Source organism: Cynocephalus volans, chromosome 6, assembly GCF_027409185.1.
Source record: "Cynocephalus volans isolate mCynVol1 chromosome 6, mCynVol1.pri, whole genome shotgun sequence".
NCBI lineage: Eukaryota > Metazoa > Chordata > Mammalia > Dermoptera > Cynocephalidae > Cynocephalus > Cynocephalus volans.
Genome location: NC_084465.1, coordinates 25,112,117 through 25,134,398, shown reverse-complemented (window position 1 = coordinate 25,134,398; position 22,282 = coordinate 25,112,117). Strand labels below are relative to the sequence as shown.

At 37.7% G+C, this 22,282-nt stretch overlaps 1 protein-coding gene across 8 annotated transcripts in view; it reads left to right on the top strand.

Moving 5' to 3' along the window:
- Window positions 1–22,282, top strand: part of MKLN1 (muskelin 1) — a 335,447-nt gene that overhangs the window by 56,162 nt on the left and 257,003 nt on the right. Inside the window, exons 1-2 of one of the 8 annotated variants that reach the window (XM_063099580.1) lie at window positions 3,098–3,189; window positions 7,146–7,338. The exons of 5 other annotated variants lie outside the window; for them this stretch is intronic. The gene's annotated coding sequence lies outside the window, so the exon portion shown is untranslated. Of the gene's footprint in view, window positions 1–3,097; window positions 3,190–7,145; window positions 7,339–22,282 lie in introns of those variants that run through there. 2 more of the 8 variants (XM_063099582.1, XM_063099592.1) reach the window with 2 other exon arrangements.

The following is a 22,282-nucleotide window of genomic DNA, read 5'->3' as shown; positions in this document are numbered from 1 at the left end:
GAGAGAGTAAGAGATATCAAAATCTATGGCACGTTTATTCCAGGGTGTTGCCTCCAATTTGATCTGTAAAGTATCTGCTGTGTTTATTTTTAAAGCAACATTTGTCCCATTTTTCATTTTCCATTCAATTGAGTTTTGGATGGGTTATTACTACTTACTTTTCAAATGAAAGTACACAGAGGAGCATATGGAAGGAAAGGGAGAAGGGAGATTACAATCATAAAAATGTGATGTTGAAATCAGAGTGTAACAAGCAGGAAATGAATTCTATTATAATAAAAAGTATTAAAATATATATTAGAAGGAAATAAGTGTGTTAACATCTACATAATATTTTTATAAATAATATGCTAACATCTGCATAGTATTTTAAAATTCTAAACAGCTTACAGGATTGTTTACAGATTCAGACTTCTAGAAATTGGTTAATGCCTTACCTTTCAAAAGTCTTTAGTTTGGGATCAAGGTAGGATTCAGCATTGAAGCAGTCTTCCTGATTACTTAAAAGAGATCACTTTGGCTTTTTCCTTACTATAGGCCTCAAGAGCAATTATTCACTTAAGAACCATCTTACAACCTACAGCCAGTCAAATAGAATTTGATCCATCTAAAGTCACATTTTTTTAAAGTGCTTTGTTATTGTTAGGTGAAAGTCATAGAACATACAACTAACCATTTTATAGTGAGTAATTGAAAGGCATTTAGTATTTTCACAACATTGTGCAACCACCACTTGTATCCAGTTTCAAAACATTTTCATCACCCCAAAAGGAAACCCCACATCCATCAAGCAGTTGCCTCTTATTTTTCCCTCACTCCAGCCCCTAGCAACCATCAATGTACCTTCTATCTCTGGATTTACCTATTCTGGGTATTTCATATAAACAGATTCATACAATATACAGCTCTTTATCAAGTCATATCTTCTTAATAATAAGCATCATAAGCATAATAAAATCTAACATTATTGAGTGCTTAAAACAGGTGAGGCTTTTAATCCTCAGAATAAGCTTAAAAATGGGTAGATGAGATTATATGTAGATGAGAAAACTGGGACTCAGCTTAAATGAATTGCCTGAGTTCCATACGTTATGGCCAAGCAGGGAATAACCTTCTTTGGTCAGGTCCATTTACTCTACTGCTTTTTCCAAATGCTACAGCTACATCTCAGCTTCATTTTCCTTATCACAGACAGATGGGTAGATACTCCTTTTCAAGTTTAACAACTTTACAGAGCTTGATTCAAATACTGAATGTGTTGTTAGTTGCTTACAGCTGCTATTTCTCTAGCAGTGCAGTAAGTCCAGGCAAACTCTTTTGAAGAGCTCATTAGAACTGCTAAAATAAAGTCTTAGAAGCAGGTGCATTCATTAGCTGAAATGCAGACGATTATGTTAACACTGCATTCAGGTGACAAATTTAAAGGCATCAAAATCATGGCGGATAAAAGGATTTTCAAAGCTAAAGTTAACTTCTTCCTTTGTAGGGCTCTTTGTTCTGTTAATCATGTGACTTACTGCAGCTGTCAACATGGGGACCTCCAATGTTATCTCACAAAAATAAAGCTGTTTCACAGTATCACATTTCCTTTACAATTTCTTGGGTCTCTATTCAAGAAAGGTAAGGAATTGCCTACAGCCCTAGTGCTATTGTTCAAATAGGAGATCTGGCACCCCATTAACAATTTATTGTCAGATTGGGCCCAACTGTAGAGGAGACACTTTAAAGATGATTGAAATATGTGGACAATGATTCCCAGTTTGAAAACGATGGACCAACAACTCTGACTTTTTTCCATCTCAAAGAAATACTGAGCATGAAATATGTATGTGATCACATATATGTATTTGGGAGAATATACACCAGAATGTTAACAATAGTTTCAGCACGATAATTTTAATTTTTGTGTGTGTGTATATTTTTGTATTTTCCAAATTTTCTATAATGAATATGTAAATTTTTTGTAAATTTATGAAATTTTTACAAAGAATTTGTGTATTTTAAATTTATATTTTTAAATTAAAAAATTTTTTAATTTGTAATTTTAAAAATTAATTATTGTGGAGCACATAGCCTCTCCACCATGTTCAGTTATTTTACTTACAAAACTGAATTACTATTTAATTGCCAAGCACATGGAAGCTGGATGAGTTGTTTCCCCAAATTCCTTTTCTATTCTTAAATCTAGAATGTCTGTAAAACATTGGCTTCTCCTTTCAGAAGAAAATATAAGAAAACAAGGCTAATATCCAGCCACTTATAAAAAAATATAAACATGCTTAAAGAGTTTTATATCTTTCTTCAGAATCTCAATCAAGTGGGCATTTATCAAAGTGAACGCATCTGCCACTTGCAAAAGAAACAAGGCTAAGCAACCTTTTTTGACCAAATTTACTTTATTTTTAATTTTTTTAGTTATACACTTTGTGAAACCTTTGTAAGCTAATACTTGACACATTCTTTTTTTTTTTCAAAATGGAATGCTAAATGACCATTACTGATTGAAAAATACAAATAATGAAGTTGCTATAGACTTGAATGTATCTACTTATGGGGCATGTTTATATATAGTGTGTGTTTGCTAAATAGCTTGAAAGTGACAAGCAGAAAGACCAACTGTACAGTATAATAGTCCTATTTTTGATTTACTTCCTCTTCAACTCTTCTTCTATCTCCCCTTGCCCCTTATTACTTTATCTATTTTTTCCTCCACAATTTAGAAGACAATTGACCCCATCTAAAATGAAAAGCAATATATAAAGCAGAAAAATCCATTTGGCATGTGGTTGGGTAAGCATATACTTCCATATTTGAGAGTACTTCAAAAAGTTTGTGGAAGAATAGAATTAAAAGATAATATGAATCTTTCCATGAACTTTTTGAAGTACCCTCCTACATGTATGCATACATGCTCCTCTCCCTGGTCAAGAAGGGCCTAACTGAATCCTTCTTCCAAACGGCCATGGTAAGTCTCATTGGCTGGGACTGACTTAGATTGTGTGCAGCTCCTTTGACTGCTGGACAGCTCCGAGTCTCCTAGGAGTACTTTCCTGCCCACCCCATCCTTTCTGTTTAATTCTCAGTGCTGGTCCCCTCCCAGAAGTTGCAGATTCAAGACAAACTGAGGAAGGTGGCCAGAGGAGACTCCTGTCCTTCCAGTGTGGTGTGTCACCAGCACAAGGTTAGAGGGTAAGCTTCAGAACACAGAATTTGAAGATGAACTTGAGAGCTCACTTTGGTTAAGTTTCCTTTAGATGGATGTGTCTCTTGTACAGCATGCCTGATCGTCATCCAGCCTGATCTTGAAATTTTCCAATGACAAAAACTATCCTACTTTTTCCACTTTTATACTGATAAATGGGTAGATAGAGCACAAATAGTATTATAACCATAAAGCCAAAAAGAATAAGAAAAGAAAAAAAAGAACAATTCCTAATCCTTCCACCCTTTAAAAAATCAGCTATTCTCAAATTTATGTTATTGATCCAGGACTCAGTCTCAAGTAAATATAACCCTGTATGGTCCATGAGGAATGCAATGAGGCTGACTCATTTGGCTGAAAGACACGTAGGAGATTTTATTGGTCCATGGTATTTATCACCATGAGGGCCAGACCAGAAAAGAAAAATTGTGTAAAGAATTTATAAGCCTCAATACCACGGCATTGTCCAAGTCTCTTCCTAATTCATTCCCTTTTGTCACTCTGACATGTGTAGAACTGAAGAAAATTTTTGAGCTTGTCTTGTCTGGGGACCTTTCCTTAAATGATAGTCCAACATTTACAAATACTGAGTTGAGTAATGTGTTTCTAAGTTACCTAAATTTTACATATTATGGCATTCCTTTCAGAAGAATTTGGGGAGTTCAACAGTATTCCAAGACAGCTAGATGTAACAACACAAAGAACAAAAATAGCAAAAGAAAAAGTCTTCAAATATAGTGTGCTCTGCGGAAATAGTCAGATATCCTGTCTTTTCACATTGGCTATATGAGAGACTCTTTTAAAATGAGCAGTAATGATGGAAGTGGATTTGAGTTTGGGGGAAGCAAATCTGGAAAATCAATTAGCTAACAGAGAGGATAGAAGATTGCGAACTATAATTTTGTCTAAGTAAATAGAATGAACAGTTTTAATATGATTATTATTTTAATGAAATGTAAAAAATTCGAACCACACCAAAGAATACAAAGAATAAAACAAAAAAAAATTACCTTACATCCCACCACCTAAAAATAACCACCAGAAATGTTAGAGACTATCATTCTAGACATGGAATGAGAGATATTTTATAATTTTAAAAAGTGACTTACACTTGGGCAAATAAGCATGGTCTTATTAATGACGGTGGAATTGAAAGAGATGCAAACCCTGACTTTTTAAAATGTCTATTTCATCTGAAAATTTATGAGAGGAAGGGAATTAATTAGAGTTCTCAGTTTGTAAGCAATTATAAGAATATAAATTCAATGGAAATTAGCAAATATTTTTATTTTCTTCTATATATCCATGATCTAAACCTCAGTTCAGCTGTGTCTAAAACATATTTTAACATATGTTCCCCTAATGCTTTTCAGTTTACAAATCAACTTTACACTGATTCTCATGACCATGTAAAAGACCACTTAAAATAATCAGGGTTGATGTTTAGCTGGAGCCTAGCAGTTTGGCCATTCCGGTTGCTCACGGCCAGTATCCATTCTGGTTAGCTGGACATCTGTTTTGATAGGTCAGTGCCTGTGTTATACCAGTTATTAAATATTTAAAACATCTCTCCTGGAATAGGAAATGATAGGAAAACCTAAAATTTTGTCTAGCACTTTACCGTTTGGAAAACGCTTTCACTCATGTCTCATCTCATGCCCACATTCCCACCACGCTTTCCTTTGCAGCAAATACTCCAGCAAAATCATCTACTTATGGTTCTTTGAACATGCAACTTTGTGCCAATTCATATTTCCATATCCTGGCAATATGTTTCACTCACATGAGAATAGCTTTCCATGGCTAAGGGTCAGATGGATGGAGAGGCAGATGCTAAACACCTCGGTCTTCCCAGGGGAGGGGACGGTCACTTTGCCCTATGTCTTTGCAGAGGTAACGTAGCAAGCCAGAAAGGCTGTAGCAGGATCTCGATCTAGCAGGGTTCCAAGATTATGGAAATCATATTATTCCTGGTACAGGAGATTCTGTCTGATATTCTGGATAAATTCATGCCCATCACTAAAGGCAAAAAGCATACACTCTTCAATACAAACTCCCATTTCAATATTCACTAAGAAAATGATTCTTATTTAGCCAAACCTACTTCCCCACAAGAAGGAGATACCTTTTCATTGCAAGTAAAGGTACACAATAATGTGAAAGTCTTTATATATCATATCAAGGCCCATTTTTTGTAGTTGTACCTCTTTTTCTGTGCATACTAAATATTTCCTAGAGCCAAGCTTTATTCTTTTAATTTTCTAATCTTTGGTGTTTTAAAAATGTGTCACTTTTAACCACATTTATTTATTAAGAAACTCTCTCCATAAGATTTCTTCTTTTGCAGAGACAAAGTAATTTTTATTTACTTAATTATTTCTTTTTGAAAAGGGAAGAGCTCATAAACATACCTCATTAAACTCATGTTTGGGTAAAAATTTAGCTGGAAATTTTCAACCTCAAAGGAAATTTTGCTCCATTATGTTGCAAAATTCAGGAACATTATGGTCTTTATTATCTGTGTTAAATTCAGGGAACGTTGATACTGATTATCCAATTGGCAGATTATCCCAGTTATTTCTATTTAAAATGTGTATGGTAGCTCTCCCCTCCTACTTACATCTGACTAATGCTAATACCAAATTAGATGCCATTTCCTGACTTACTCACCAACTTATACTGAGAAAATGAAGGTCAAATAGGTGAAGAAGAAAGCCAATATTTCCTTGGTAACCCACGTATCACAGTTGAAGGTAATTGCTTAATCAAAAGTACAGATTTTCTGTGCATTAATAGCTGTTTATCTCATAAATACTAGAACATTTGACCAGCTGACTGTTTTTACTGAAAAAAAGTATAAATTTTAGTAAATTAAATCATATTTTTCCACTGACATGTTTTAATTTAAAATTATAATTTTATTTGTAGTTGATCCTTAATTGAGAGTGACATTTAACTCTTACTATTGATACTTATGCATATCAAAGTCTGCAAAGTCAACACCTCTGCTACTTTGTCTTTCTATTATTGTATATAAAGAGCAGGAGCCACATTGTATGCAAAGGAGTTAAGGTCCCACTTCAAAATACTGTTTCTTCCTTCTGTAAATTCATGAAGTAGCCATCTCAATTTTTTAATGTTTGTAATTTCAGACCTCATTAGCATTCACTAATTAGGCACATTAGGGAAAGCACCAGTTTGAATTAATGAAAACTTTCAATGCTGTAATATAAAAATATATAGTTGTATCCCTTTATCGTAAAATGTACAATTACAGGAGTCGATAGTGAAATATTTCCACTCCTAGGGACTTCCTTAATGATGGATTCTTCTTTAAGCTTTAGGCAAATGGGTGTTGCTAGGTTATCTGAACGTATTCTGTTCATATTTTCTGAGCAGTTACTATATGCTTGGTATCATGCTAGAAAAATTTTGTCCTCTTGAATTCACAATTCTAAAATTTAAATTATCATTCATTTTGCCTAGTGACACTATTTCATGCTTTATTCAGCACCTGTCTAAATGTACTCATTTATTCAAAAGACACTTAACAGTTATAATGGGTTGCAAGCACAAATTCAAAATGACTGCGGTCTTAAGGTAAAAGTCGTTTACCATGTGGACCAACACCAATCAATCAATTAATCAACCAATAAATCAACAAGTTCTTTGTTCTAGCTAATATATCTAGTTCGGGGTTTCTCAGCCTTGGCACTACTGACATTTTGGACCAGATAATTCTGTGTTGTGGTGGGCTGTCCTGTGCATTAGAGGGGATTTAGCAGCATCCCTTGCCTCTTTCTATTAGATGCAGTACCACCCCCACTTCTAGTTGTGATAATCAAAAATTGTCTCCAGATATTGCCAAATGTCCCCAGGGAAGGGGGAATTGCCCCTGGTTGCGAATCACTGAGCTATGCGTATATTTTGCCTTCTTTACTAGATTATGAAGACCTTGAGGGCAGAGACACAGTCTGACTCATCCGTCTAACACCCTTTCCCCACCAACTAAATTTAGTTTCTGGCATAGAAATGCTTCTGGATGAATGTTTTGAAAAGAACAAAATAGTTCTGGAATATCTCTACTGTCATCAGCCCTGCACAAAGCACCTTGGTAAACCTAGAAGACAAATAAGGTAATTGAGATGTCTAACAAATTTTTACAATTTGAATAATTATCTGTACTGTATACCCACTTTGGTGCCAAATGCCTACATTTGTGTAGGACTTTACCGTGATGAAGCACATTTCACTTCACACTATTTGATCCAAATACAACGCTAATCGCTTTGCCCACCACTGTAGATAATTCAAGACCCCACGTCCTAGAACTGTATTCTTAAGCAAGAGTGGGAGGAATTTTGATTTTAGTTTACTAAAAGGAACTCTTAGAATTGGTTGAATAATATTAAATTTAAAGTTCAGATTCTTTTTTGTCATGTTAGATGTAGAACATCTAAAAGGCTCTCCAGTGATCTAAGTAATTCTGGTTTACTTAGATTCCTGGAAATTGCCAGAGGGCTTTAAGGGAGGAGGGGAAGAAAGAGTGAGGAAATTTTCCCTGTGGGCAATTGGGGAAAACAAAAATATTTTTGTGCTGTGGAGACTTCTCAGGAAAGGAAGGGCTGGCCAGCAGCGGCTGCATCTGCGAAAGGGGAATTTCCACATTTGGGAAAACATGGTCATAATTAATGACTTAGGAAAGCCAAGAAAATGGACCATGTTGGAAAAATATAATCTTCAATGGCCAAGTCATTGTCAACTGATTGGATCAGAGAATCGGATTGTTTTAGAAAGAGATTTTTATCTGGATATTTGCCTATTGGATCTTCCTTCTGTGGTTCCAAATACTTTGTCCCTGCCGGGGAATCAGCTTCCCAAAGCAAGACCCACTCTCTGTCTCTCCCAGCCCTCTGGGAATGTTTGCTTTAGATTTCTGGCCTGGAGTCTTTTGCTTTGAACATGATGCTTAGATCTAGCCAGCCGGGCTATTAGCATTCATTAAAATAGAGACGATTATCCAGGATTCCGGGACAAGGGTGGGAGGATGAGATCGCCTGATCCTAATGCAGCCCATCTTTTTTAAGGGCTCCATGCATGTCCCAGGCCCTGTGCTAAGAACGTTGAAAAATTATCCCAATATAGACATGAGGATACTGAGGCTGAGGGAATTTAAGTCACTTGCCTAGGGCCATACAGCTTTTAACTACCAGGCTATACTTTTTCCTTCTCCTCATCCTGTATATAAAGTCTACCTGCAGGGCTGGCCCGTGGCTCACTCGGGAGAGTGTGGTGCTGATAACACCAAGGCCACGGGTTCAGATCCCTATATAGGGATGGCCGGTTGGCTCACTTGGAGAGTGTGGTACTGACAACACCAAGTCAAGGGTTAAGATCTCCTTACCAGTCATCTTTAAAAATAATAATAATAATAAATAAAGTCTACTTCCTAAATTGGAATGTTCTCACTCTATACAACCTCTTGCTTACTTAACAGTTACTTTCCTCTTCCTCTTCCCCAGATCACTTTGTTTAAACTAGATCTGTCTCAGATTGTACCCACAGTTGCCTTTTATTCTCAGGAGGAGAAATCCAGGTTAGCAGGCTTAGCACCATTCATGTCTCGGTTTACTTAGGGAATGATTATGTGGTCAGAACATTCTTACCCTGCTTTTGGTTTTCTTTTATCTCAGTGATCAATTTTATTAAAACAGGTATGATCATCTTTTGCCTCTTCCCTCATAATTTTCTCAGCACCAGAAATGGCTTGCCGAATTGCAACAGACTTTCCAAGTTATTTAGAAGGGGAAATGTAGCTAAGAAAAAAAAAAAAAATCCCTATATTTGACATGTAGATGCAGCATCAATGAAATGCAGCACATTGTTTTGTGAATTGAAAAAGCTGCAGGTTGAATCATGTCCCCCTGAAGCAACAGTTCCACACTCTGAACGCTTATGACGCAGCTTCTAAAGTTAGCCCTGTCCTGCAACTGCAATGAAATCTGGGAAAACAAACCTAGGTAGGATTAGAGTCTAATTGCCCTGGATTGAACCTTTATGAGTATTATAGTTAATTTAAAAATCACAGCATTTGGAAATAATTTAACATATTTCTTTTCTGTTGAACTTAAAATGTATTAATTAAATCTTATTAATTTCTGTTTTCTGAGTCCTTCTTGGGCATAGCCAGACATCATCACCTTTATTTAGACACGTGAAAACTGAAGGGATGTGTTAGTTTTCTACTGCTGTGTAACAAATTACCACAAATTTAGGGGGCTAGAACAACATCCCATTTATTCTGTAGGTTATGTAGTTCCTTCCATAGGTCAGATGTCCAGATGGGCTTGGCTGGGTTCTCTGCATAGAGTCCCATAAGGCAGAAATCAAGGCAATAATCTGGCTGGACTCTTATCTGGAGGCTGTGGGGAAGAATCTGTTTCCAAGCCCATTCAGATTGCTGGCAGAACCCAGTTCCTTATGATGATAGCACTGAGGTCCCTTCTTCCTCCTGGCTGTCAGCAGAGAGATATTGGCTGCTCCTAGAGGCCGTGCACATTCCTTCTCACATGGCTCTCTCCATCTTCAAAGCCAGAAATCACCTTCAACTCTTTTTCACTTTTGGAATCTCTTTGACTTCCTCTTCTGCTACCAGCTGAGGAAAACTATTCTTTTAAAGGACTCACCAGATTGGGCTAGGCCCATCTGGGTAATCTACGTATTTTAAAGTAAACTGACTTGGGACTTAAGTTAACATCTGCAAAATCCCTTCATAGCATAGCTAGATTACTGTTTGACTGAATAATCAGGGGATGGGCATCTTGGGCTGCCATCCTTAGAATTCTGCCTACCATAAGGAAATAGTTACCCAGTTAACCTGAGATGTAATCTGGAAACAGACTCTCAACAATATTGAATAAATTAATTTAATTTTTTATTGTATTTCCCTTTTTGTTTTGTTTTTAAATGTATATATGGTTTATTTTTTAATATATACATTTTGGGGGGTACACCCCCCACATTTTTCACCAATGCATGATCAGAAATGTCACCAAGGCTGGTTTGGGACATGCTGTGTGTCAGGGGCCTGTGGATGTCTAAGAGGTAATGTCTAGGCTTGGAGTAGACAAGAGTGTGTGTGGTGGGGAAGATGGTGTTGGCAGGTGAGGAAGGCATGGGGCTAAGATTTAGGTGAATACAGAGGAATAATTTATTCCCATTTTTAATATATTCACTGGAGAGGTTTAAAGATGGGAATCCTTTTGTTGTTTTCTATGGGCAAGTCCAGAAGTTCAAAAGCCGAGGGATTCTGTGTATGTCATTTATGAGCAGCATTTGAGGATGTCTGTACACACAGGGGCATTTTGGAGCATCACCAGGATGCTGTGCTCCTCATGTAGATCTGAACTTCCCAAACTTTTTGTTGCACAATTTCAATGTGGCATGGCCTCCCAGAGGTACTAAAGGTCTGGAATACAGGCTGAGTCTGTGGGCCCAGCTGGCCACTGATCCAGAAACTTACAGAGGGGCACTTGGGGTTGGGACAGACTGGAAAAGACGGAGAGGATCATAGAAAGGGAGATGAAAGATGATAGTGTGTTAGTTTCTCTGATTTTATTATTTTACCTAGAAGACAGCCCAATGAAAAATCTAGTATTCTGGTCAAGGGAGTGGAGATGGTTTTAGCCTTTAGAAAGAACATAGATAGAAATGTGTAAACCTAAGAAAAAGGCAGAACAATTCAGAGACTAAATATTTCTCTCTTCTTCCAAGAGCATTTGAGTGTTTCCCTTCTTGAAATCCTGGCCAAAAATGGAGGGGAGGAGGACATTCCCCAAATGTTTCTTTAAAATTGTCCCAGACCTTCAGAAAGTGGTAAGAAAACACTATCATATTACAGTATTGAGCAAAGAGAAAGAAGTCAGTGGGGAAGGCATTCAGTAACTGTTGAAAGAGCAACATGATTCAGAGAACCTGTGGTGTGTTTAGGTTTGGAAAGAACACAGGAGCACAGAGGTGGGGTAGACGAAATTCATGTTGCTTATTGATTGTGATGTCTTAAAGCAAAATGCATTTTGTATTCTTTGACTAACAAAGTGATTTTGCTCCATAAAGGATAACTCTCTAAGGATGCTGATAATATATTACAGACATTATTTTTATTCCTAAAGTTTCCACTTAAAAAATCTTTCCCTTCATTTATCTGCTCATTCAGAAATATTTGATGAGAATCTACCATGTACCTTGATCTGGGTGCCAGGAGCACAGCAGTGAACACAACAGATGAGGTCCCTGCTCTCGTGGAGCTTATATTCTAGTGTAGGGGGATTGGAAAACAAGGATAGACTTGCATTTTGTTACATGATACATAAAGATGTAAATATGGGGATCTAAATGTAAAGATGTAAGTATCAGATTGTGATAGGTGAGACAGTGGTAGCAACACAGAGAAATAAGATGGGGTGAAGTGATGGATAACCAGTTGGCTATAGACTGGGTAGCCAGGGAAGACCTCTCTGATGGATTGATATGTGAACAGTGATCTCCACAATAGGGAGGAGCTGGTTATGAAAAGATCAGAATGAAGAGCATTCTAGATGGAGAGAACAGATGGTTCGAAGGCCCCCAAAATGGTATGAAATTTGAGATTGAGAAAGAGAAATAGGGCAACGTGGCTGGAACTTAGAGGCAAATGGAAAAGTGGTGCAAGATGAAGTTGGGCAGAGCCTAGATCATTTAGGCATGGCATGCCATGGATTTTAAGTGAGTTGGGAAGCCACTGGGAGGTTTTAAGCCAGAAAGTGATTGTCTGTTTGGGCAATGAACTGTAAAGAACAAGAGTGGAAGTGCAGAGATCTTTAGCAATTGCAGTAATTCAGGAAAGCAATGGTGGCTTGGACTAGAGCAGCAGCAGTGAAGATGGAGAGCACGGATTGTATGGGCCATGTATGGAAGGTAGAGTCAACAGGACTCTGATGGTTTCTATGTGTGATGTAAGAAAAATAAAGAAATCAAATCTATCTCCTCTATTGTCAGCTGAGGCACTGGGTGAATGGTGAGACAGGTGGGCTGTTAATAAGAAGGGTGACAGACCCTGCTAACTCCCTCCCCAATAGCTGTTCCTTTCTTCCTCCTTGCTAACAGAGCCCTGAATTTGTTTACGATGACAATATGTCCAGCCCCAAGTGATGAGTCATGATTGGTGTAATTCAATCATAACAATTCCATTCCCTTTTGCTAGATACTCAATTTCTCTATCTCTTTTGCAGCTAAGGTTGATTCATTTCTGGCTAATGAGGCCTATGTGATAACCTCTGGGGACAGATGTGGCTGTCTGGAACACCATCACAACAGCTAAAACTATAGCAGCCATCTTCTGACTGTAAGACAAAAGGCATGAAAATTAAAGACCAATTGTTAAGAATGGTGAAGTAGAAAAAAAATTACCTGAATTTGGTAGCATAGTTAGGCAGCAGAACCAACACCAGCAATCATCTATTGCCAGATGTGTTGTTCGTTTCTGTTGCTTATAATGGAATACCTGACACTGGGTAATTTATAAAGAAATGAAATTTATTTCTTACAGTTTTGGAGGCTGGGAAGTCCAAGGCCCAGGGAACACATCTGGTGAGGGCCTTCCTCTTGGTGCAGAGTCCCATGGAGATACAGGGTATCACATGGCAAGAATGAGCTGAGTAAGAGAGGGTTAACCTCACTCACTCTCCTTATAAAGCCATTAGACTGTGCCATGATCACCCATTAAACCGTCAACTCATTATTCCAAGAAGGATCAATTCATCACGAAGGTATGATCCATGGATCCAACCATCTTTAAGGCCCCACCTTTCAAATACTATAATTGGATTTTTCACCCTCTTAACACTGTCACAATGGAGATATGTTTCCAATACATGAAATTTTGGGGGACACATTTGACCCATAAAGCATTCCACCCCTAACCCACAAAGTTTATGTCCTTCTCACATGTAAATACATTCATTCCATCCCCAAAGTCTGAACTTATTTCAGCTCAAAAACCCAAATTCTCATCTGTGAAATCAAACAAGTTATCTACTTCCAAGGTATAATGGGGGAATAGGCATAAGACAGAAATTCTTAATCCAAAATGGAGAAATGAGCCAAAAGAAAGGGTTAGCAGGTCCAGAACAAGTCCAAAACGCAGTGGGGCAGGCATCGAATCTCAAAGCTGGTGAATAATCTACGTTGACTCCATGTCTGGCATCCTCTGCACACTGGTGCAGGGGTTGGGCAACCAAGTCCTCAGGCAGCCCTATTCCTCTAGCTTTCCTGGGCTCAGCCCATGCTTCAGCTCTCCCAGGCTAGCATTGCATGCTGGTAGCTCTGCAAATATGTGTTCTCCATGGCAGTCCCACTCCCATGGTTCTACTAGGCATGGCCCTGGTGGAAGTTCTCTGCTGCAACTCTGACTCCACATTTCTGCTTGGCATTACTTTAGTGGAGGCTCTCTGTGGTGACTCCACTCCTGTGACAGATCTCTTTCTGGGCAACCAGGCTTTTCAACATCCTTTGAAATCTGGGGGTGATGTCTCCACAAACTCTTGCATTCTGTGAGCCTGTAGACTTAACACCATGTGGACACTACCAAGGTTTTTAGCTAGTATCTTCCAAAGCAGCTGGTCTATCAGCACCTGGGGCCAATTTACCATTACCAATGGCTGGAGTAGCTGGAGCAGCCTGGATGCAGGGAGCAGCATCCTGAAGTGGCCTTGGGCAACCAGCCCATGGAGGGTACCTCAGATCTGTTCCCCAGAGCCGTTCTGTTTTCTAGGCCTCTGGGTCTGTGATGGGAGGGGCAGCCTCAAAGATCTCTGAAATGCCTTGAGGGTCTTTTTTCCATTCTCTTGATGATTGCTTCTCGGTGTCCTGATCTCCTTAGCAAATGGTCACTAGGCTACACTCTTGCTTTCCTGTCTTGAACAGACTTTCTCACTCTTTATGTGACCAGTCTGAGAGTTTTCCAATTTTTTACCCTCTGTTTATCTTTTGAGTATAAGTTCTGCCTTTATGTCATGCCTTCACTGCCATAACTCAGTGTAGGCTGTTACAAGTATCCACACAGCCTCCTGAATGCTTTGCTACTTAGAAATTTCTTCCACTAACTACCCTCGTTCATAATTTCTAAGTGCCATATTCCACAAAACTTTGGGGCACGAACAGAATGCAGCCAGTTTCTTTGCAACTCTATAACAAGAGTGACTTTTGCTCCAGTTTCCAATAAGCTCCTTCTCATTTACATCTGAGATCTCCTGAGAATGGCATTTATTGTCCCTATTTCTATCGGCATTCTGGTAACCACAATTTCACCAGTTTCTAAGACATTCTGAACTTGCTCTGGTCTTCTTGTCTTCTAAGTGCTCATCAGAATCTAGGCTTTCTCTAGTCTGTTCCTCCCAATTCTTCCAACCTCTGCCCATTAGCCAGTTCCAAAACCACTTCCTCATTTTCAGGTTCACTATAAGCAACACCCCACTTCTCAGTACCAATTTCCTGTACTAGTTCATTTCTGTCGCCTATAATATACCTGAAATTGGGTAATTTATAATATACCTAAAAATGGGTAATGTATAAATAAATGAAATTTATTTCTTAAAGTTTCAGACGCTGGGAAGTCCAGAGTCCAGGGAACACATCTGGTGAGGGCCTTATTCTTGACAGTGACTCTCCACAGCAGTACAAGGCATCACACGGTGAGAATGGGTTGAGTAAAAAAAGGTTGACCTCACTCACTCTCCTTATAAAGCCATCAGAACCACACCCATGACCAATCATTAAACCATCAGCTCATTACTCCATGAATAGATCAATGCATTCACTAGGGCACGGTCTGTGGATCCAATCACCTATAAGTCCACCTTTCAAATACCATAATTGGATTTTTCTACCTCTTAACACTGTCACAATGGAGATTAAGTTTCCAATACATGAACTTTTGGGGAATACATTTGACCCATAGCACCAGACATCTTATTTATGAAAAGAGTAAAACTTCATTTCTTTAAGCCTCTTGTTATTTGATGTAAGAAGGTTAAGGGAAATTATCAAAAGTTCTCTTTGACCATGTTGTGTTTGAGAAGCCTTTTAGATATTCACAAGGAAATGACTTCCCTTCCTCAATGGAATAAAAATTTCTAGACCTTTCAAATCTTAGCATATGACTTTAATGCTGGAGAACATGCAAAGATAAGTATAAAAATGAACAAAGTAACAGCAGCCATGAGGGAGCCCAAAGTAGAAGCTGACAACTAGATTGACAATAAGACTGACTCCCTTAGTATTGACAGGTTAGCAAGGTTGAAGTTGTTGAAACAGGACATACAGTAAAGCTAGGGAGGTGGAGAAAGCTCAGTCTGAAGAGCAGGTAGGTCCTTGCATTTCCAAGTACCTCTCATCACCTTGGTGGGGCAATATTGTCCTAGACTAGAGTACATAAGAGTATTTCTATTAAGATATCTTTTTAGCTATAAATGACAGTGCTCATGTATATAACAAACAGCCTAGTGAAAATTCCCCTCTAACTTACCCAGGGAACTTGAAGTAGGCCAAACTGAGCTTTTAGCACAGCTTCTGGTTGCTGATAAAAATCAGCATCTACAACCTAATCGCACCTATTTCCATAACTGCTGTCACCCACAACCAGATCTTCAGTTTTGTACATTAAAAGTTTGCTAACCCACTTATTTTTTTCCTTAACACTTTATTATTGGTTGGATTGTTTGGACTCCATCTACAGGAAACAGCAAATATTTTTTGCCAGTGGCCTATCAGAAACAACTATTGATTTTTTGTGTGTGGACAGGTAACTGAGTCAGCAAAATTGACTTCACAGGAAGAGTCTCCTGTATTCTACCTATACTCTGAGTCTGTGTTGTTCTGAGGTTAATTGGCCCATTGTATTCTGCTTTTGCGTTCCCTAGTTTACTGTTATACATAGTGTTTCTACCCCTACACCTTTCGGTTTGTCTTCCCATAGTTTATTACAACCAACCCTTCTTTTTTTTTTTTTTTTTTTTTAACAGTTTTGGATCTGCATTAATTTTTAAGTCCCTGGAGGAACATTATGTTCCCAAACATTATGTTCTGCACTCTCATGCTCATATCACTTTGTGTACTGCCAGGCACCTCCTGGGATCTCAAAAAAATTATTGTTTCTTTTTAGAAGATGGGCGATTACTCTGAGATGCCCATAAAGTATCATTCTCAGTTGAGTTACTCTCACCATTTATTTATCCCCAGTGGCTTCGGTCAAAAATATTGGTTAATAGAAAGACTCTAAGTCTTTGGAGAGGCTTTGCTATTCTCTCTTCATCTCTGTAAAAGCAGCAATGAATATTGACTTTTCTTATAGGAGTGTTGGAAAGAAATGATAAAAAGCATGAGGAACAAGAAAACCTTTTGTTAAAAATATGAAATGCTAGGGAGATTGACAGTGTCATTCTTACCAAGCAGGCCTCAGTGCCAACAAAGCTCACTCCACCAACAGAAGCTGTTCATCACTATGGAGAATGGCTGTCCCACAAGATCCCTTTCTGCTGGTGGCATCTACTGCACACAGTAGGAACTCCTTTCCAAATACTCAAGACATGCTGAATCCACATTATTTTCTTTTCCCTCAGTTTCTCAGCTCTATCTAGAACACGTCAATGCCTTCCTACAAGGCAAATTTGAACCTTCCTCTCAATTCCTGTAATGCTGTTTTGAGGCAGAGGGATAGGACCATGGACAGAGGTTAGCCTACCAATCACTTGCACAGCAGGAAAGCCAATTCTCTCCCTGCCAAGAATCCCTGAGAGAGGGTCTTGAAATGAAAGCATCCTTCTTTGCCCAGGGGTCACTTTCTCCTTTAACTTCCTTTGGAGTGGCGCAATTCCTTCTGGAAACACTGGCTCTGTACACCAACTCTGCTCCTGAGGCACACAAGGAATATCATTCTTGCAAATGCAGCTCTTAAAATATTTAAAAGTATTTTCATCATAAAATATTTCAGACAAGCAAAACTACAGAAAATAGTTTAACAAACATCTGTGTATAAAACACCCACCTTAACAGATCTTAATATTAGGCTTATTTGTTTTAGGATTTGTTTGTTTGTAAAAAAAAGTCTTACAATACAGTTGAAGCCCCTGATGTCCCCCTGATCCCATTCATTTCTCTATTTTTCTTCTTCCTCCTTTCCCCCCAAAGTAACCATTATCTTAGAATTGCTATAAATCATTCCCATGCATACTTTTATACTTCTATATTGTATATATATGAGGATACTTCAAAAAGTTTGTGGAAAAATAGTATTAAAGGAGAATACGAATCTTTCCATGAACATTTTGAATTACCCATGTATATGTTAATAAATGATATATAGTATTATTTTGTGTTTGTAAGGTATAAAGGGATACTATACCACGCTGTATGTAACATTCTGCCATGGTTTTTTATTCATTATTTTTTTTTTTAGATTTATTTATGTTGCAACCCAAAGAACTAATTAATTACTTATAACTGTTGTATATTATTCCCTTGTTTGAATACACACAAGTTACTTACCCATTCTCTTGCTTTAAGGAATTGTAGGTTGTTTTTAGTTTGTCGTTGTTTGCTAATGCTGTAATCAACATTTTAACACCACTCTCCTGGTGCACATCATGTGAGAGTTTTTCTAGGCTAGGATGTCTCAACATTGCCTTATTGATATTTTGAACTGGATAATTCTTTGTCGTAGGGTAGGATGTTGAGTGCATCCCTCACCTCTACCCACTACATACCTATAGTACACCTCTCCCTGTCCTCCACTCCCAGATGTGACAACCAAAAATGTCTGCAAACATTGTCAGATATTCCTCAGGGGACAAAATCACCCTTGGTTGAGGACCACTAATTTAGGCAGTAAACCTAAGAGACGAACTACTGGGCTTTTAGGATTTTTAGTATACACTGTCATTTTGCTTCCCAAGAGCTCTGTTTCTCCACATTTTGCTAACTTTTAATATTTTCAGGATTTAAATTTTTTGCCAATTTAGGAGTATGAAATGGTAACTTTTATTATTTCACTTTGTTTTGCCTTAATTTCTAGTGAAGTTAAGCATCTTTTTGTATGTCTATTGGTCATTAGGGTTTCTCTTCTGTGAATTGTCTGTTCACATCCTTTGCCAATTTTTCTTTCTAGTTGTTTGTTTTTCTTATTGATTTATAGGAGTTCTTTATCATTTTTGAATACTAACACTTTGATGGCTGGAAAAATATCTTCTTTCAGTCTAAGCTTGTTATTTCACTTTGTTGATGATGTTTTTTTATTTTAAAATGGTAAAATGTAGCAATATTTTCCTTTATGTTTTATACTTTTGTGCTTTATTTAATAAATTCTTCCCTATCTAAAAGGTGTTAAGATAATCTCTTTTATTTTCTTCTAGAAGTATAAAATTTTACTGTTTACATTTAGGTCTTTAAGGCAACTTAAATTTATTATGACATGAAATAGGAAATAATATATAATTATTCCAATGCGTATTTATTAAATAGTTCATCCTTTTACTTCTGGTTTGTTATGCCACCTCTGGTTTTAAATTTTGATATTTGGCAGGGAAAACCCCTTGGCTTTTTTTTTTTTCAAAATTGCCTTGACTATTGTATATTATTGTATATTGACCAACAGATATATATATATTTTTTCAAAATTGCCTTGGCTATTGTATATTATTGTATATTGACCAACAGATATTATCTCTTTGTCCTTTCCACTCTAACCTCACTTGTTTGGGGTATCCATGAACCCTATTCCATAGTGTGTAGTTTAGCCCATCATAGTAATTCCATTCCATTGGGGTTGGTTTGGGCATCGGCTTGTGTTGCATCTCTTGCCAGTGAGACCTAAGTATGATTGTGCTAGAGTTGGGGTGGGATGGGACGGCTAAGTTTTCCTCTCACTTAAAAGGGTATGTAAGAAAAAGGCTTGTCCTTTCTATCTTTGTACAAAGTTGGAGGAAAATGTGATGCCTGATGCTGTGGCAGCCATCTGGCCACCCTGAGGGCACAAGCTGGAAACCAGCACACAGAGAGTGGATTAGCAGAAAGATGAAAAGGCCCCAGGTCCCCATGACATCATTGTGCTGATGAATTAACCAATATTGGAACCACCTACCATGGGACATCTTGTGATCTGAAATAATAAACCTCTATTGTTTGAGCCACTTGACATTGTATATTCTGTTACTTTCAGCCAAAGACATCTTCAACTACTATAAAAGTATTTGACCTTTTACTATTCTACATAAATTTTGTGATCATTGTTCCATGTTTCAAAATCAGGTTGGGACTTTTAAAATTGGGTTTGCATTGAAATTAAATGTTAACTTCAGGAGAACTGACATCTTCATGGTAATAAGTATTCCAATTCATGAATATAGTATATGTCTCCATTTATTCCAATCTTCTTTAATGTTTTCAATAAAAATATTTTACACATAAAATCCACCTCATGTTTATTCCTAGACACTATATTGTTTATTGCTAGTGAGTATGGTATCTTTTGTTTGCTATTAAATATTGTATGTGATAAATACTGAGATATAGGATCACAATGGAATTTTGTATGTTCATCTTATACCCATTCACTTGCTGAATTGTCTTTTGAGTTCTAGTATTGTTTCCATGCAGTCTGTTGGATTTTCTTCATAGCAAATTTTATTATCCAAATGAGGAGAGTTTATCTTTTCTTTTCCTTGCTGTGGTAACAGATGCCCTAGATTCAGCCCTGGAGGCCTGTGGTTGCTTGATCCAATTTCCTGTCATGTGCCCTTTCTTCCTGTCTCATCATTTCCCCATGAAAGGCCTATCACCAGGGAATGCTCAGCTCTTTTAGCCTCTCTAACAAGCCACTTTGTGTGGATGGGGTGGGAGCTCTCAATCTAGTTCACAGTTTTAAGCAGTGAACCTAGCTTACCACCCACTCACCTTTTGGTCTCTCTTACCCCAAAGAAGCCCCATTCTGGCATCCTCTGCTTCCTTTCAGACCTGGAGCCCAACAAGCTCATGTCTTCAGCCCCATTCATTGCTTTGAATTTCTAGTCCATATAAAAGTTTATATTTTGGACCAACTATGTCTTAATTTTTCTCTTTCTCTTTTAATAGCCATTGCTTTGTGTTTGAAGTTGAGCAGGTGCCTTAAAGGTTTAGGTACAACAATGCTACCTTGACCAGAAGTCATAATTCCAACATCTATTTTGTAAAGGATTATATTATAGGACTAGCTTCTACCACTTAGTAATTATAATCAAATACAATGCTACTCAGAATTTTCACAATGTCTTTCAGGTTCTTGTGCTTTGTAAATGCTATAGTTGTATCCATGTTTGCCATCTGGGTAATGGGGAATGAAGGTAAATACTATTTTCTATGCCTGAGAAAATGGAGACCTCTTACTTAGTTGCAGCCAAGAATAACCAGACAGAGCTACAAGGCTGTGAGTTTCGACAGAGATGGGGCTGTGCCTTGTTCGTCCTGTGCCTTATACAAAATAACCCTCATCGACAGTTTTTGAGCTGAGCAAACTAAAGTCTAGGCCCATGCCTGGTTTTATTCAATAGGATGTCCTGTGAGCTGAGAAGATCCCTAATGAATGTCTTCAGGATCTATACAGTACCATGACTTGAGGAAAAGAAAGACAGGAATAAGAGCAACAAGAGTTGCCTTTAAGCAAAGTGAGTGGGAAGGAATTGTCAATAGCATGTTGTCTAGAAAGTGAATTTTGATTGAGATTTAGATATTTTTTATACTGATTTCCATATATAAACTAGCTTAGTATGTAAATATAATCAAAATAACATTCATTAAAATTGCAAAAGTTATTTATTAAAATATGTAAAACAGCCAGCTGCAACAGTAGTAACTAAGAAGTGTAAAAATAAATTATTTTCTTCACCAAATATTTATTGAGTTCCTACTATGTGTCTGCACTGTACAGGAACTGGGGATACAAGGGTAAATAAAACAGATTCAGCTAAAAATCTAGTTGGGCTAACTGAAAGGCAAATAAATAATCCAAATATGGATAGGATAGCCTCTTCACAAGACTGTTAGTTTCAAGAGATATGTATGCACCCATGTTCATAGCAGCATTATTCACAATAGCCAAGAGGTGGAAGTAACCCAAGTGCCCATTGACAGATGAATGGGTAAATAAAATGTGGTATATGCATATGATGGAATATTATTCAGCCTTAAAAAGAGGGAAATCCTGATACATACTACAACACGGACGAACCTTGAAGACATAATTCTAAGTAAAATAAGCCAATCAAAAAAAGACAAGTAATGTGTGATTCCACTTATATGAGGTATCTAGAGCAGTCAATTCATAGAAACAGAAAGTAGAATAGTGGTTTCCAGGGGCTCGAGGAGAGAGGGAAATGGAAATTGTTTAATGGGTATAGAGTTTCATTTTTGCAAGATGGCAAGTTTCTGGAGATTATGCAACAATCAGAACATACTTAACACTAACTGTACACTTAAAAATGGTTAAGACGGTAAATTTTATATTGTGTGTATTTTACCACAAAGCTTTTTTTCTTTTTTTGGTAGTTGGCCAGTATGGGGATCCAAATCCTTGACCTTGATGTTACCAGCAGCGTGCTCTACCGCATAATCTAACCAGCCAGCCCCACCACAATTTTTTTAAAAGTCATAAATAAATAAATAAATAGTTAGATGGATGGATGGATAGATAGATAGATAGATAGATAGAAGAGTGTTAGCTTCATGCGGGCAGGGGCCTGTTTTGTTCAGCAGAATGCCTGATACACAGTAGACACTTGACAAATATTTTGCCTTGCTTTGGCTTCTCCTCATCCAAAGTCCTACACAGCAGGAGAAAGGCCAAGTAGTTCTGTGAGTCATTTCAGCAGACAAAGGCACTTCTCTCCTTGGGGCACAGAGGGGAGGAATTTTGAATATTTGTGATTTCATATCTGTCCTGGTCACACCAGCTATTCTTCACTTCTCAATTATGCTTATCTGAGCTCTTTTGGCATTTAAGTTTCCTAAAGATAGATA